The 13167-nt window shown below is 40.3% G+C and overlaps 1 long non-coding RNA gene across 1 annotated transcript; it reads left to right on the forward strand.

Annotated features, from left to right (window-relative positions):
- The first annotated feature begins 3634 nt into the window (after positions 1 to 3634).
- Positions 3635 to 12878, forward strand: LOC104996255. The gene is made up of 3 exons (XR_826156.1): positions 3635 to 3890; positions 6199 to 6381; positions 11278 to 12878. It is a non-coding gene; the product is annotated as an uncharacterized LOC104996255 (long non-coding RNA).
- Positions 12879 to 13167: the final 289 nt, after the last annotated feature.

The raw sequence follows: 13167 nt of genomic DNA on the forward strand, positions 1-13167 counted from the left end.
TTTTCCAAATTTGCTGGCATATTGAGTGTAGCACTTTCACAGCATCATCTTTCAGGATTTGGAATAACTCAACTGGAATTCCATCACCTCCACTAGCTTTGTTCATAGTCATGCTTTCTAAGGCCCACTTGACTTCACATTCCAGGATGTCTGGCTCTAGGTCAGTGATCACACCATCGTGATTATCTGGTTTGTGAAGATCTTTTTTGTACAGTTCTTCTGTGTATTCTTGCCACCTCTTCTTAATATATTCTGCTTCTGTTAGGTCCATACCATTTCTGTCCTTTATTGAGCCCATCTTTGCATGAAATGTTCCCTTGGCATTTCTAATTTTCTTGAAGAGCTCTCTAGTCTTTCCCATTCTATTGTTTTCCTCTATTTCTTTGCATTGATCGCTGAGGAAGGCTTTCTTATCTCTCCTTGCTATTCTTTGGAACTCTGCATTCAAATGGGTATATCTTTCCTTTCCTCCTCTGCTTTTCGCTTCCCTTCTTTTCACAGCTATTTGTAAAGCCTCCTCATACATTACTCTCATTTTATTATATATACTTATTATGAGCCAAGATGATGATTGCTTTTTTTGGCAGCCTCATAAGACTTGTGATTCATCTTAAACTTATAGTCAACTTAGGTCCCCAATCCTTGACTAGTTGTTTAAAGTTTACAGAGCCGTGATCCTTACAATAGGAAGTTCAATCTAGTTCACTGAAAAGCTGTGGCTCACAGAGGTGAAATTATTTTCCCTGAGGTCACACAAGTGAGATAATTCCTTTAACCCTTCTTTCCTCTGAGAGTATCTTTTCAGTCACCTGGGTGGGCTCCAGGTACCCATGCTTGCATTCTTGGTCCTAGTTATTTGGCTCAGGAATGGATACCTGACTGAAGCTGGACTACTTATATTATCTGTTTAGAATGCCTTCAGGATTGGAAACTGGCTTTCGTTTTTTTAGAATTCACTGCTATGAATATGAAGTGAGACTCACAAGTCCAAGTATTATTTTAGGGACATGTTAATCTTATAGAGCTGGCATGCACAGTTAATCAGAGATGGAAATGAAAAATGCCTTCTGCAGAAATTGGTGTGCCTCTCTTATTCTGTCCTCACACCTCACCTGACCCAGCCCTGGTAAGCTGGGTCCATCCTGCCCAACACCACTGTGGTTTAGGTACCCCATGTCCCTTTCTATCTCCTGTTCTATTTGCCTCTCCACATCCAACCTAACATCTTTCTTTCTTCCTTTCTTGAAGCAACTGTGTGCTATCACATCTTTTATCATGGAGTAAGAAACTAACATCTTTTTCCTAAATAACGTATACTTATTTTGCCTCTCTATCTACCTATGGTCACATCTACAAAAAGAAAGCAATGGGAAGAAAACACTCTTAATGCCAACATAGGGAAAGACTGAACAAATTGCGAGTAATTAGGGATTGATTATATTTTCCCTCCTGGATTATTAGGAATTATAAGGCAGCTTTCACAGAAGGTAGAATTTAAGTGTTAGAGGAAAGTAGATTTTAGGGCCTCTGGCAACAAAGCGACAACACCTATGGGTTGGCCTCCCTTGCTTGTGCATGTGATTAGCCATGAGTACAAGCCAAAACTTTATGTAATAACTTGGGTGGATCTTGGACTTTAATTCTTGAGGAGTGCAATGAACTTTTTCTCCTCAGAAAGCCTACATTTGAATGGCATGTTTTAGATCACAAGAGTCCTCGAATTTCAATTAGATGAAGCAATCTGACATTTTTTGGCATAGAAGACTTGAAGAATAATGATTATTCTTTGTCTCTGGAATAGCCTTTAGGAAAAACAAAATAGTTAAAGTAATTTCCATAAAGACCCCTGTGCATGGCAGCAAACCTCACTGATAGTTAAACCCATTCAGAGAGATGAATATGGAATTCAGCTAAAATCTTGTTTTTCTGCAGGAAATGTTTAAATATCTCCATGCTGCTCACTTTCACTTGGGACTAAGAAAATTTTAGTCTATAAGGGGAAGACAGAAGAGACCGCTCGGAAGCAAATCAGTCTATTAGGTCAAGATGATCATGCAGAGAGCCCCAGTGGGTTTTGCATTGAATATAGCTTTATAGAAAATACAGATTGAGGCAATTAGTCCCTTCCAATTTTAAACAAGCAGTAGCAGTGGGAAGTATGCCAGGAAGGATGATTAAGGATTAAACAACAGCATGGGAACTTGATCAGAATTTCCAAAATTTCACTGCCAGCACCTGATCTTTCTACATCACCACCTCCTTGATTATGAAAGACGGGGGCCCTTCTCCTGGACCCCACCCCACCCAGTCCCTTACTGCTTAAGGGAAAGTTATGGAAGAGAAGGCTTCTGTCTCCACCAACTTCTAAGAGGGAACACAGCCAAGAGAGGCAGGAAGAAGCATGCTCACTTCCACCCTTTTTGGCAAGCTCAAGTGGGAGCAAAAGCCACTGCCAAATCTATTTTTTAATACAGATTTTAAAAGGGTTGTGTCTACACATGCAAAGGGAAGTGCACAGTGCGCTGTGTTAAACAACACAACAATTTTTAAAAATCAAACACACAAAAAAAGCCTAAATCTTTGCCTGACTATCCAGGTATTTGTTTGCCATATCGTAGGTGCTCACTAGGGTGAGAGTCTGGATTTGCAGCAGTGTCTTCTGCAGTCATATGAATGGGACCCAGCCGCAGAGCTTTCACCCTATCTGGCCCAGCTGGGCAAGACACAAACCCTGGTACTTCTTAATCTGATCCAGGAGGGAGGAACTCTCTTTGCTTTTGGAGATAGAGTTGAGTTCCTAGATCTGGTGTACCCAGACATGATTGGCACTTTGGTACTTAGAGTTGGATAGCCATCAAGTGAGAGGAAGATACCAAAGAGAAGGGGGGGGGGATAAATTAGGAGGCTGGAATTAACACATGGACACTACTATATATGAAACAGATATCCAACAAATACCTACTGTGTAGCACAGGGAACCCTACTCAATATTTTGTAATAACCTATATATAAGGAAAAACAGGGCTTCCCTGGTGGCTCAGATGGTAAAGAATCTGCCTGCAATGCAGGGGACCCAGGTTCAATCTCTGGGTTACGAAGATTCCCCTGGAGAAGGGAATGAGTAGCCACTCCAATATTCTTGCCTAGAGAATCCATGGACAGAGGAGCCTGGTAGACCACAGTCCATAGGGCACAGAGTTGGACATGACTGAGCAACTAATATTTTCTTTCACTTTCAAGGAAAAACAACCTGAAAAAGATTACATATATATATATTTTTTTTCATACACACACACACACAATTGAATCACTGTGCTGTACACGTGAAACTAATATGGCACTATGAAGCAACTATATTTCAATAAAGTAAAAAAAATAAGTTACAAAAAAAGAAGAGAGAGAAAGAGAATGAGAGGGAGAGATACATAAGTCCCAATTCTCTCCTCCAGTCTCTGAATATTTCCCATAGCTTGTTCCCCAACAATATTTAGAGAGTCAATTTTCCATGAAAATTTGTGCTTAAAAGATCACATGGGGAGAAACATTTATTTATTTAGTTTGTCCTAAATTTAACAGTCTTTTTAACAGTCTTTTTATATTCCAGTCTTTTTGCTGAAAATGTATCCTGGTCTGATGCCATCACAAATAATGTTGCAATGAGCATTATCCCTGGGCCTTTATGTACTTGTTCCAGTTTCAGTCCAACTCTTAGAAGTGAGACTGATGATCAAAGTACATTTCTGTCTCTTGAACACTCCACAATGCCCAGCAGCACTTGCCGAGTAACGGACACATGGCCTGTGCTTAACAAGAGGTAGTACAGCAATTGGAGCATCGGCTCTGTGACCAGCCAGTGCCAGCTCTGCCACTCATGGCCTGTGTGACCTCGGGTAAGTTATTCAACCTTTCAAAGCCAGGGTTTACCATCTATTAAGTGAACTAACAGTAATAACATATTGAGGGAGTCATGTGCCAGGTACTGTTTTAAGTGCTCCATTCATTACTTCTCAAACTACTTCATGATGAAGCTTCTATTAGTATCTCCTTTTACAGATGAGGAACTAGGCACAGGAAGGCTGCACACTTTGTCCAAGGTCATATAGCTAGTAAATAGTGAGGCCAGGCTTATCCCCAGAAAGTCTGGCTCCAAAGCCTGTCTTTTAAATACTTTCTTATAGGGGATTTGCATATGATAATGAGAACTGATAGTGAGAAGAATATGGGAAAATACGTAGGTAGGTGGGTAGGTAATAGACGGAGAGAGAGGGAGAGAGAGAGAATGGATTTAGCATGATGTGCAGCCCTCAGTGAATTCATGTGGCCTGGCTGGAGCAGAGATGTGATGCCAATCCTTCCTCCTGCAATGCGCATCTTTTAAGAATGGACCATCAGCTACTCTCTCCATTCATCTCACCCTCTCCTTCCTTCCCGTCTACCATATGCAAAATGGATAGCCAATGAAATTTGCTGTATGATTCAGGGAACTTACACTGGGGCTCTGTAACAATCTACAGGGTGGGAAGGACGTTCAAGAAGAAGAGGACATATATATACCTATGGGTAATTCATGTTGATGTATGGCAGAAATTAAACCAGTATTGTAAAACAATTATCCTTCAATTAAAAATAAATTTTTTTAAAAGAATGGATAAGCAGCAATATAAAACAAACAACTCAATTAAAAAATGGCAGAAAATCTAAATAGACATTTCTCCAAAGAAGACATGGGCTTCCCTTGTAGCTCAGTTGGTAAAGAACCTGCCTGCGGGGTTGCGAGAGTCAGACACAACTTAGTGACTAAACCACCAGCACCAAAGAAGACATACAGATGGCCAACAGTACATGCAAAGGTACTCAACATGCTAATTGTTAGGGAAATGCAAATCAAAACCACAGTGAGGTATCACCTCACTCCAGTCAGAATGGCTATAATCAAAAAGTCTACAAATAATAAATACTAGAGAGGGTGTGGAGAAAAGGGAACCCTTCTGCGCTGTTGGTGGGAATGTAAATTGGTACAGCTGTTATGGAGAAAAGTACAGAGGTTCCTTAAAAACTAAAAATAGAATTTTACAATCCAGCAATCTCATTCTTGGACACATATTTAGAGAAAACCATAATTTGAAAATAATAATAACCAATGGTTATTACAGGCTATTACATAGCTAAGACATGGAAGGAACCTAAATGTCCATTGACAGATGAGTGGATAAAAATGTGGTACATATATAAATGGAATATTACTCAGCCATAAAAAGAAGGAAATAATGCCATCTGCAGCAACATGGATTGGACCTAGAGATTATCATACGAAGTGAAACAAGCCAGACAAAGACAAATATATGATATTGCTTATATTTGGAATGTAAAAATAAAGACAAATTAACTTATTTACAAAAGAGAAACAGGCTCACATACTTAGAGAAAAAAACTTATGGTTACCAGGGGGTGAGGGGGGGCTAAGTGTGGGAAGAAGGAATAGATCAGGAGTTTGGGATTGATGTGTACACATGGCTATATTTAAAACAGATAGCCAACAATGACCTACTGCATAGCACAGGTAACATAGTCAATGTATTATAATAACCTATAAAGGAAAAGAATCTGAAGAATAATTATATATATACACACAACACACACACACACACACACATGTATATATATGAATTGCTGTGCTATATACCTGAAGCTAACATGATATTGGAAATCACCTACACTTCAAAAAGGAAAAAAATAGATGAGCTGACTTCACGGATTTCCTTAAGATTTCATTTCTAGGAAGAGGAAGGTTGGGAATGGAGAAGCATGTTACTCTGGAAATCAGTTAAATCTTCTAGCCCAGAAAGCAACAGAATCATTGGAATATGTATATTTTTTAGACTGGGGAGATTAAGGAAGTTGTAATGACTATAAAAAATTCATGTTGATATATGGCAAAACCAATACAATATTGTAAAGTTAAAAAAAAAAACAAAACAAAACCTTCTGTCCAAGGAAGCCAAAACAGGGGGGTGGAACTAGTTATGGAACATGACCTTGGCTGGGAACAACAAACTGTTGGGCCAGACCATCTGGGGAAATTCTTTCCTATCAAGTGAAGCATGATATTCCAGAAGGGGTGGGCGGGGTTCCTAAAGAGTGAGGCTGCTTCTTCCAGGTTAAATGCTTTACATGTATCATTTCATTTAATTCTCATAGCAGCTAACTGAGGCAAATGGGATTATTGTCCCTGTTTGATCAATGAAGAAACTGAAGCACAAAGAGGTGATATGACTTATCCTGGAGTCTGTGCTCTTATCCATCACAGTTAGCCTGAAGAAGACGTGCCTGTTTGTCATAAGGAGAGCACAGTCAAGACAACAGAGATGGGGGTTTGTCCAGGTGCGTAACCTTGGGCAACATACCTCACAGCTCCAAGCCTCTGTGTTCTCATCTATAAAATGGGCACAGATCTGGTATCCAACGTACAGGTAGAGTGATAGATAAGGGAATTCATATAGCACACTGAGCACAGTGGCTGGTATGTGGCTAGTGACTGGTACTGGTACACGGTACTCGTACTCTTGAGAAATACATTAAGAACCAGAATATACAGATTTCTTCTTCTGCTTCTTTTTTTTTTTTTTTAAACTGGTATCAAAAGTCACAGTGATTAAGATTAGGCCCTTTATATATAGATTGTAACTATTTTATATTGTAATGAGTACCAAAGTGTCTCCTGCTCAGGAAGTAGAATAGATACAGCATAGATCATACATCACTAGTTCTAATGATGCCAAGATGACAGTTATGGATTGACTGTTTTTACCAGCAACTTGCCAGACTCCATGTGGTTTCAGAATTTTCCCTCTGTGGGACTCAATTGTACCATCCACAGAATAAGGATTCAACTATAATTTCTAATTTCTTAACAAAACTGAGAAACCTAAAGAAAATTCTAAAAAATAATCACCCAGCATATAGAATAAACTCTTGCTTGGCTCTTACTGATGGAAGAGTTTGTTCTAGGGGTAAAAAGTGTGAGTTACAGAAGTTTTTTTTTTTTTTTTAAAGAGAAATGCTATTTCATCATGATATGATAATAGTCACTGTTTATGAGCCCTATGACTCAGCCTGGGCCATGTGCCTGACACTCATCAGTTTATTCAGTCCTCCCAACAGTCCTGCAAAGTCAAGAGTTATAGCTTTTCCTTCTTAAATAATAAAGAAGCTGAGGGTCTCAGAGAGAAGTGACTCACAGGATATACCAGTTTCTCTGTTATCTTGTTTCCCCCAAACCTTACCATAACAGATATTCGTATTATGAAGTCCCTATAACTGAAACAAGACAGCCAAAAGAGCCCTATAATGGATTATTTAAAAATTATTCTACATATAGTTTTTATTGTATGGCATGCTGCTGCTGCTGCTGCTCAGTCGTGTCCGACTCTGTGCGACCCCAGAGACAGCAGCCCACCAGGCTTATAAATAGTTTCCTGGCTTAGTTCAAATTACAGACATTCTCAATTATGTGCAATAATGAGCTTCAACCATGTATGCTATGCTTCTTTTGAAATCCTGAAACAAAGAAGACAGAGAAATACATTTGCTGAGTCTCTGTGCCCCTAACTCAGCAAGGTTTCCTCCTGGGTGAAGTTGGCCCAGGGTCATTCTCCCCTCCCACAAGCTCAGGAAGACCCCTTTAGGATAAGTCCCCCTGCCCTCCTTGTGTTTGCGCCGGCCAAGACTGTTCAGCCTTCTGCTTGTGCGCAGTGAGGGAAGATGAACAAATAAACACCCTTTAAGTTGTTAAAAGAAAAAGCACTTGGGAAAAGATTATCCTGGAACTAAGAACTTGGGGTCGCACAGAGTGGAACACGACTAAAGCGACTTAACAGCAGCAGCAGCAGCAAGAACCTTTATGGCGATTCCTAAGTCGAGGTCAGCAAGTTTCAGAGAAGCCAGCTTGGATGGAGATTCAGATCAGGACAAGCCTACTGCAAATAACAAACAGATGGGGGTGAAGCGCAGGCTCCCTGTCATCTTGGTGGACTGCCTTCACCCTAAGAGGACCAGGCTGCAGAGGAGGTGATAGACTCACCATGACTAAGGGCCAGCTCCAAAGGGTCGCAACAGTTACTCTGGCCTTAAATGGCTTCCATTATGTACAATTCTATGCATGATTTTCAGTTTTCTCCCTTACATTTCCTTGAGCACTTCATACGCTTGCTTTCTCAGTGGCTATTGGCTTGCATCTCCTCTGACAGAAAATGTTTTTCCTCAACTCCTCCTATTTCAGGTCTCCCCTCCTCACAGTTCTTCCCTGACCTTCTTCCCTGTAAGGTCGTTCCTGCTCTCCTCCCTTTACTGCTTGCTCCCTTCATGGCATGTGGTGTGAGTCTAATTCCAAATCTTTTTGTTTGTCTGTTTATTGTCTGTTTCTGCCATCAGTCTGTAAGTCCCAGAAGGGCATGTCTGACTGCTCACTGTTGATTCCAGGGCTGACTGCAGAGCTGGAGACAGAGTATGTGTTCAATAAATGTTAGCCAAGTAAATTGCTCCCAACTGCCCCCAACATATTTGGAAGAAAATTTCAGTGCAGCCAAGGAGTAAGGGATTATTAAGGGCCTTTGTAAAGATTTTAATTCAATTTTTACGGTATCCTCAGAGATGAATCCCAGGAGGAAAAGTCACATAAGTTGGTCTGTGGTATTTCCTGAAAATGTCTTGATGAGATTGCTTAGCTGGCATCCAAAAGCTATGGGAATGCTGCCCCTTTCAGAGTTTGTCTTTTCTCAGTCTTATTTCCAACACGTTTATCATGATACAAGTTCTAGAAATACCAGAAGAGTTAGGTTTTCCATTATCCTGGGATTACATTCATGGATTTGAAGGGCCGTCGTGGCAATGCTGTCATCTTGGCCACTTTACCACTTCTCAGAGTGAAAAAATGAACATGAAATCTGTTATTAACAATTCTAGTCAAGACGTGGGAGGAGAGGGTATAAAAGTTATTGGCCAGACTGAAGTTTATATTGAAGCAGTAAGTTTCATTTATTTGGATATTCCTAGGCCCCATGACCACATTCTAAGATTTCAGTCAGTTCAGTCGCTCAGTCGTGTCCGACTCTTTGTGACCCCATGAATTACAGCACGCCAGGCCTCCCTCCTCCATCACCAACCCCCAGAGTTCACTCAGACTCACGTCCATAGAGTTGGTGATGCCATCCAGCCATCTCATCCTCTATCGTCCCCTTCTCCTCCTGCCCCCAATCCCTCCCAACATCAGAGTCTTTTCCAATGAGTCAACTCTTCGCATGAGGTGGCCAAAGTACTGGAGTTTCAGCTTTAGCATCATTCCTTCCAAAGAAATCCCAGGGCTGATCTCCTTCAGAATGGACTGGTTGGATCTCCTTGCAGTCCAAGGGACTCTCAAGAGTCTTCTCCAACACCACAGTTCAAAAGCTTCAATTCTTTGGCACTCAACTTTCTTCACAGTCCAACTCTCACATCCATACATGACCACTGGAAAAACCATAGCCTTGAGTAGACGGACCTTTGTTGGCAAAGTAATGTCTCTGCTTTTGAATATGCAGATAGCATATCTAGGTTGGTCATAACTTTTCTATTTAGGAATATTGAATTATAAACCCAGCTCCAGAATGAGCCAGCAGTGGCTGTAGCTGTGATTGACTGGCGCTGGGCCTGGTGGAGCCTCACAAGTGGTTGCACTGACCTGCTGGTTGAAGTGCTGACCCTTAGCTTCAGGGCCATGATTAGGGCTGCAGAATTAATTTGAGCACAAGAGTGGACCTACTCCTTGGAATATGGGCCATGCATTCAGATGGGAAGGAATTGGCAAGGGAGGAAGGGAATATTCTCTTTCATCCCTAGTATTTATATAGAATTCACTCATTCCCTCACTCATCCAATTCAAAATATTATCTGTGAGTGTGTGTATAGAAACTAACTATACTACAGCAGTGCTCACTCTGTACAGTAGTGCAGGACCATAAAAATTGCCCTGCAAACTGAAATCGGAAAAGTGACCATTGGAATCAATGAGAAAAGTGTGACTGCTCCATGACCTTTAAAATTCTCTTACTATTAGTTATAAACGTACAAGGAAATGAAAAAAAAATAGTAAGACTATTATTTAGTCAGTACTCTAATTTAAAACATTAGAAACTTTGAGACTTAGTATAAAAAACTTCTCAAGAGTCATTCGAACAGAGCTTGCCTTCTCTTTTCATCATATAACAACACAGAACAAACACACTCTCTCTGTCTTGGCAAATGATCATATTCCCTTTAAAATCGGATCAGCTTCTAACAGTTTACCCTTTGCTCTTTTTATATCATTGTGAAGTATCTCTGAGAGTTCCTTCCACGTGAAATGGTTTGCAGAATCACTTCTCCTGGGACATCATCTTCCCTTCTGTCATGAACACTTTGCTTATTTATGTCAATAAATTTGCCTTCACCAAGTTCCTCTGGCTGCAAATCTAGACCATGTCCAATGGGAAAGATGTCATACAGTCCACGGCCAGCTATTTCTTCTACAACTACATTTACATTTGATTTACGTTTGACTTCTAGGATAATCACTCTTCATTTCTTTGCTGCACTTTATCTTTTTCTGGCTAATCTCCTCTTTCAATTATCCATATTCATAAATTGCCATATGGGTTTATCACCAGGAGACAAGGGGCAACACAAGTACTGCTTTTGCTGTTTGTGTGTTAAGTGAATAACAGAAGTGCAATGACCGCTCACCATGTCACTTCAAGAAGTGACATAATTTGTTACTGATCATCATAACAGTAACATAATTTGTTACTGATGTGAATCTGTTATTCACGAAGTGATCTCTGGACTGAAAACCCAGCTGGGAAGTTTATCCTGCGCATAACTATTCACAGTTCATATACCATGGCAACTGTATTGTTGGAGGACTGATGTTCTATAACTAAACCATGGTCCTGAGTTCATGCACCTGAGCTATGTAAAATGAGGACACACAACAAGGATAACTAGAGAATGTCACGGTGGGTACGCAATAGAAATTCCCAACTTGTAGAGGCACAGAAGGTTACTTGGAGAAGCTGACACACAAGCTAAGACTTGATAAATAAATAGAAACTAATCTGACACAGGAGGGGTGTAGGGAAGATTGTTCCGGGCAGAGATTAAAGTAGGTATAAAGCTCCAAATGTAAGACAGTGCATGGAGTGTAGGGTTGCAGTCATGGTTGTTTCAGGCTGATTGTGGGTGATAATCCCAATACATTATTTTCAGGCTGCAGGCTGTTGTCCCTGGGAACCAGGCAGCACTGGCTGGAATTGGGAATTTGGAATGCTGTTTCACGACAGTCATCTGAAGAAGGTGTTGAAGGACCATCAACTACTGCCCTCAGACCAAGAGGCCCACCTTTGGCAGCTAGGAAAGTCACCAGGAAAATGAAACCAAATCAAACAAAATGACCTTAGATGCTGGTTTGCATACATGACCCAGGGAACACTAATGGTTCAGATGCAAATGCCCTAAATATAGGATGGTATAAAGCAAAGAGAAAATTCCCTTTCAAAAGTCACAATTCAAAAGGCTGGTTCAAATCTTTAAATGACAAATTGTATTTCTAGTCAATACAGAGTACAGTATCTTAATATATTTGGCTAAAATCGGAATGGTTTCAGCCCAGGCAATGCACTGAAAATATTCTCACTTAATTTCCACCACACTCTTATGAAGTTGCTATTTTTATTCCCATTTTACAGATGAGGAAACTGAGGTTAAGTCACCATGGGATCACAGAACTGGTCACATGTAGGATTTATCCTAAAGCTTGTACCTTTACCTAATATACCATCAGTATGTTTTATTTCAATACATGGAGATAAACACAGATGCCAAACTGAGTGATTATTTTGTATAAGATAAACAGACCAAGATAAATGTTAAAGAATAGGGCAAAAAATTCCATTTGTATAGAAACTCTGAGAAAGGGAATGCACAAGAGTAGCAGTTTTAAGAAAAGTTTTGTACAACTGTGTGGCGTCTCAGACATGAGCAATGCATTTAAGATTCTCCTAGGAAAACAAAACAATGAGATTATCTCAATTATTGAGTTAACCATGAGATTTCACCATCTACGTTCTAGCTATGAGTGAGACATTTATTTGAATTAGATAAGAAGATATAATGTCATTTGAAGAAGGCCCAGTAAATTTAATAACAGAGATAAATGAAACTGACAATGATCTCACACTTTATAAATCTAAACATGGGACCAGGGTTAGACACAGGGACCCTAGCAGTTGATGAATGAGCTTGAATTCTGCTTCTTACACCATCAACTGGAGGCCAGACATGATTTTTAATGTTCCTTCTAACCAAGGGGATTAAAAAAGAATTAATTCAATTCCCTTTAAACCAAAGCACAGGAGCAAGAAACAACCCTGAACCTTCCGTCCTCAAACAGCAGCTCTGTTGATAATTTAATCACTAACTGAGTGGTGTAACTTGCCTATGACAAATGGTAAAACACCTACAAATGTGGAAATCTGCCAGAGCCTTCTTTCATAGGAAGGGGAGGGAAAACCTTATCCAGCTCACATATACTTTCTATCTCCCTGTCTTTTGCTCCCTGCCCACAACCGCTGAAACTGCTTCTGTATTAGCAGAGAATATGGGAACTGTTCTGGATCTAGCAAGGAAGTGAAGTCACTGAAACATTTAGGATTCTCTGCTTCCCTCCCGACCCTTCCCCACCCTCACTCTATACTTGTTAGCGTGTAGCCCCATACTAGGCTCCATCAAGCTGAAATGGCAGCACTATGGAGAACACCATGGAGATCCCTTAAGAAAGACAATCTCTTTAACAAGTCGTGCTGGGAAATCTGGTCAACCACTTGTAAAAGAATGAAACTAGAACACTTTCTAACACCATACACAAAAATAAACTCAAAATGGATTAAAGATCTAAACGTAAGACCACAAACTATAAAACTCCTAGAGGAGAACATAGGCAAACACTCTCTGACATACATCACAGCAGGATCCTCTATGACCCACCTCCCACAATATTGGAAATAAAAGCAAAAATAAACAAATGGGACCTAATTAACCTTAAAAGCTTCTGCACATCAAAGGAAACTATTAGCAAGGTGAAAAGACAGCCTTCAGAAT

Source organism: Bison bison, unplaced genomic scaffold (assembly GCF_000754665.1).
Source record: "Bison bison bison isolate TAMUID 2011002044 unplaced genomic scaffold, Bison_UMD1.0 scf7180017864291, whole genome shotgun sequence".
Lineage (NCBI taxonomy): Eukaryota > Metazoa > Chordata > Mammalia > Artiodactyla > Bovidae > Bison > Bison bison.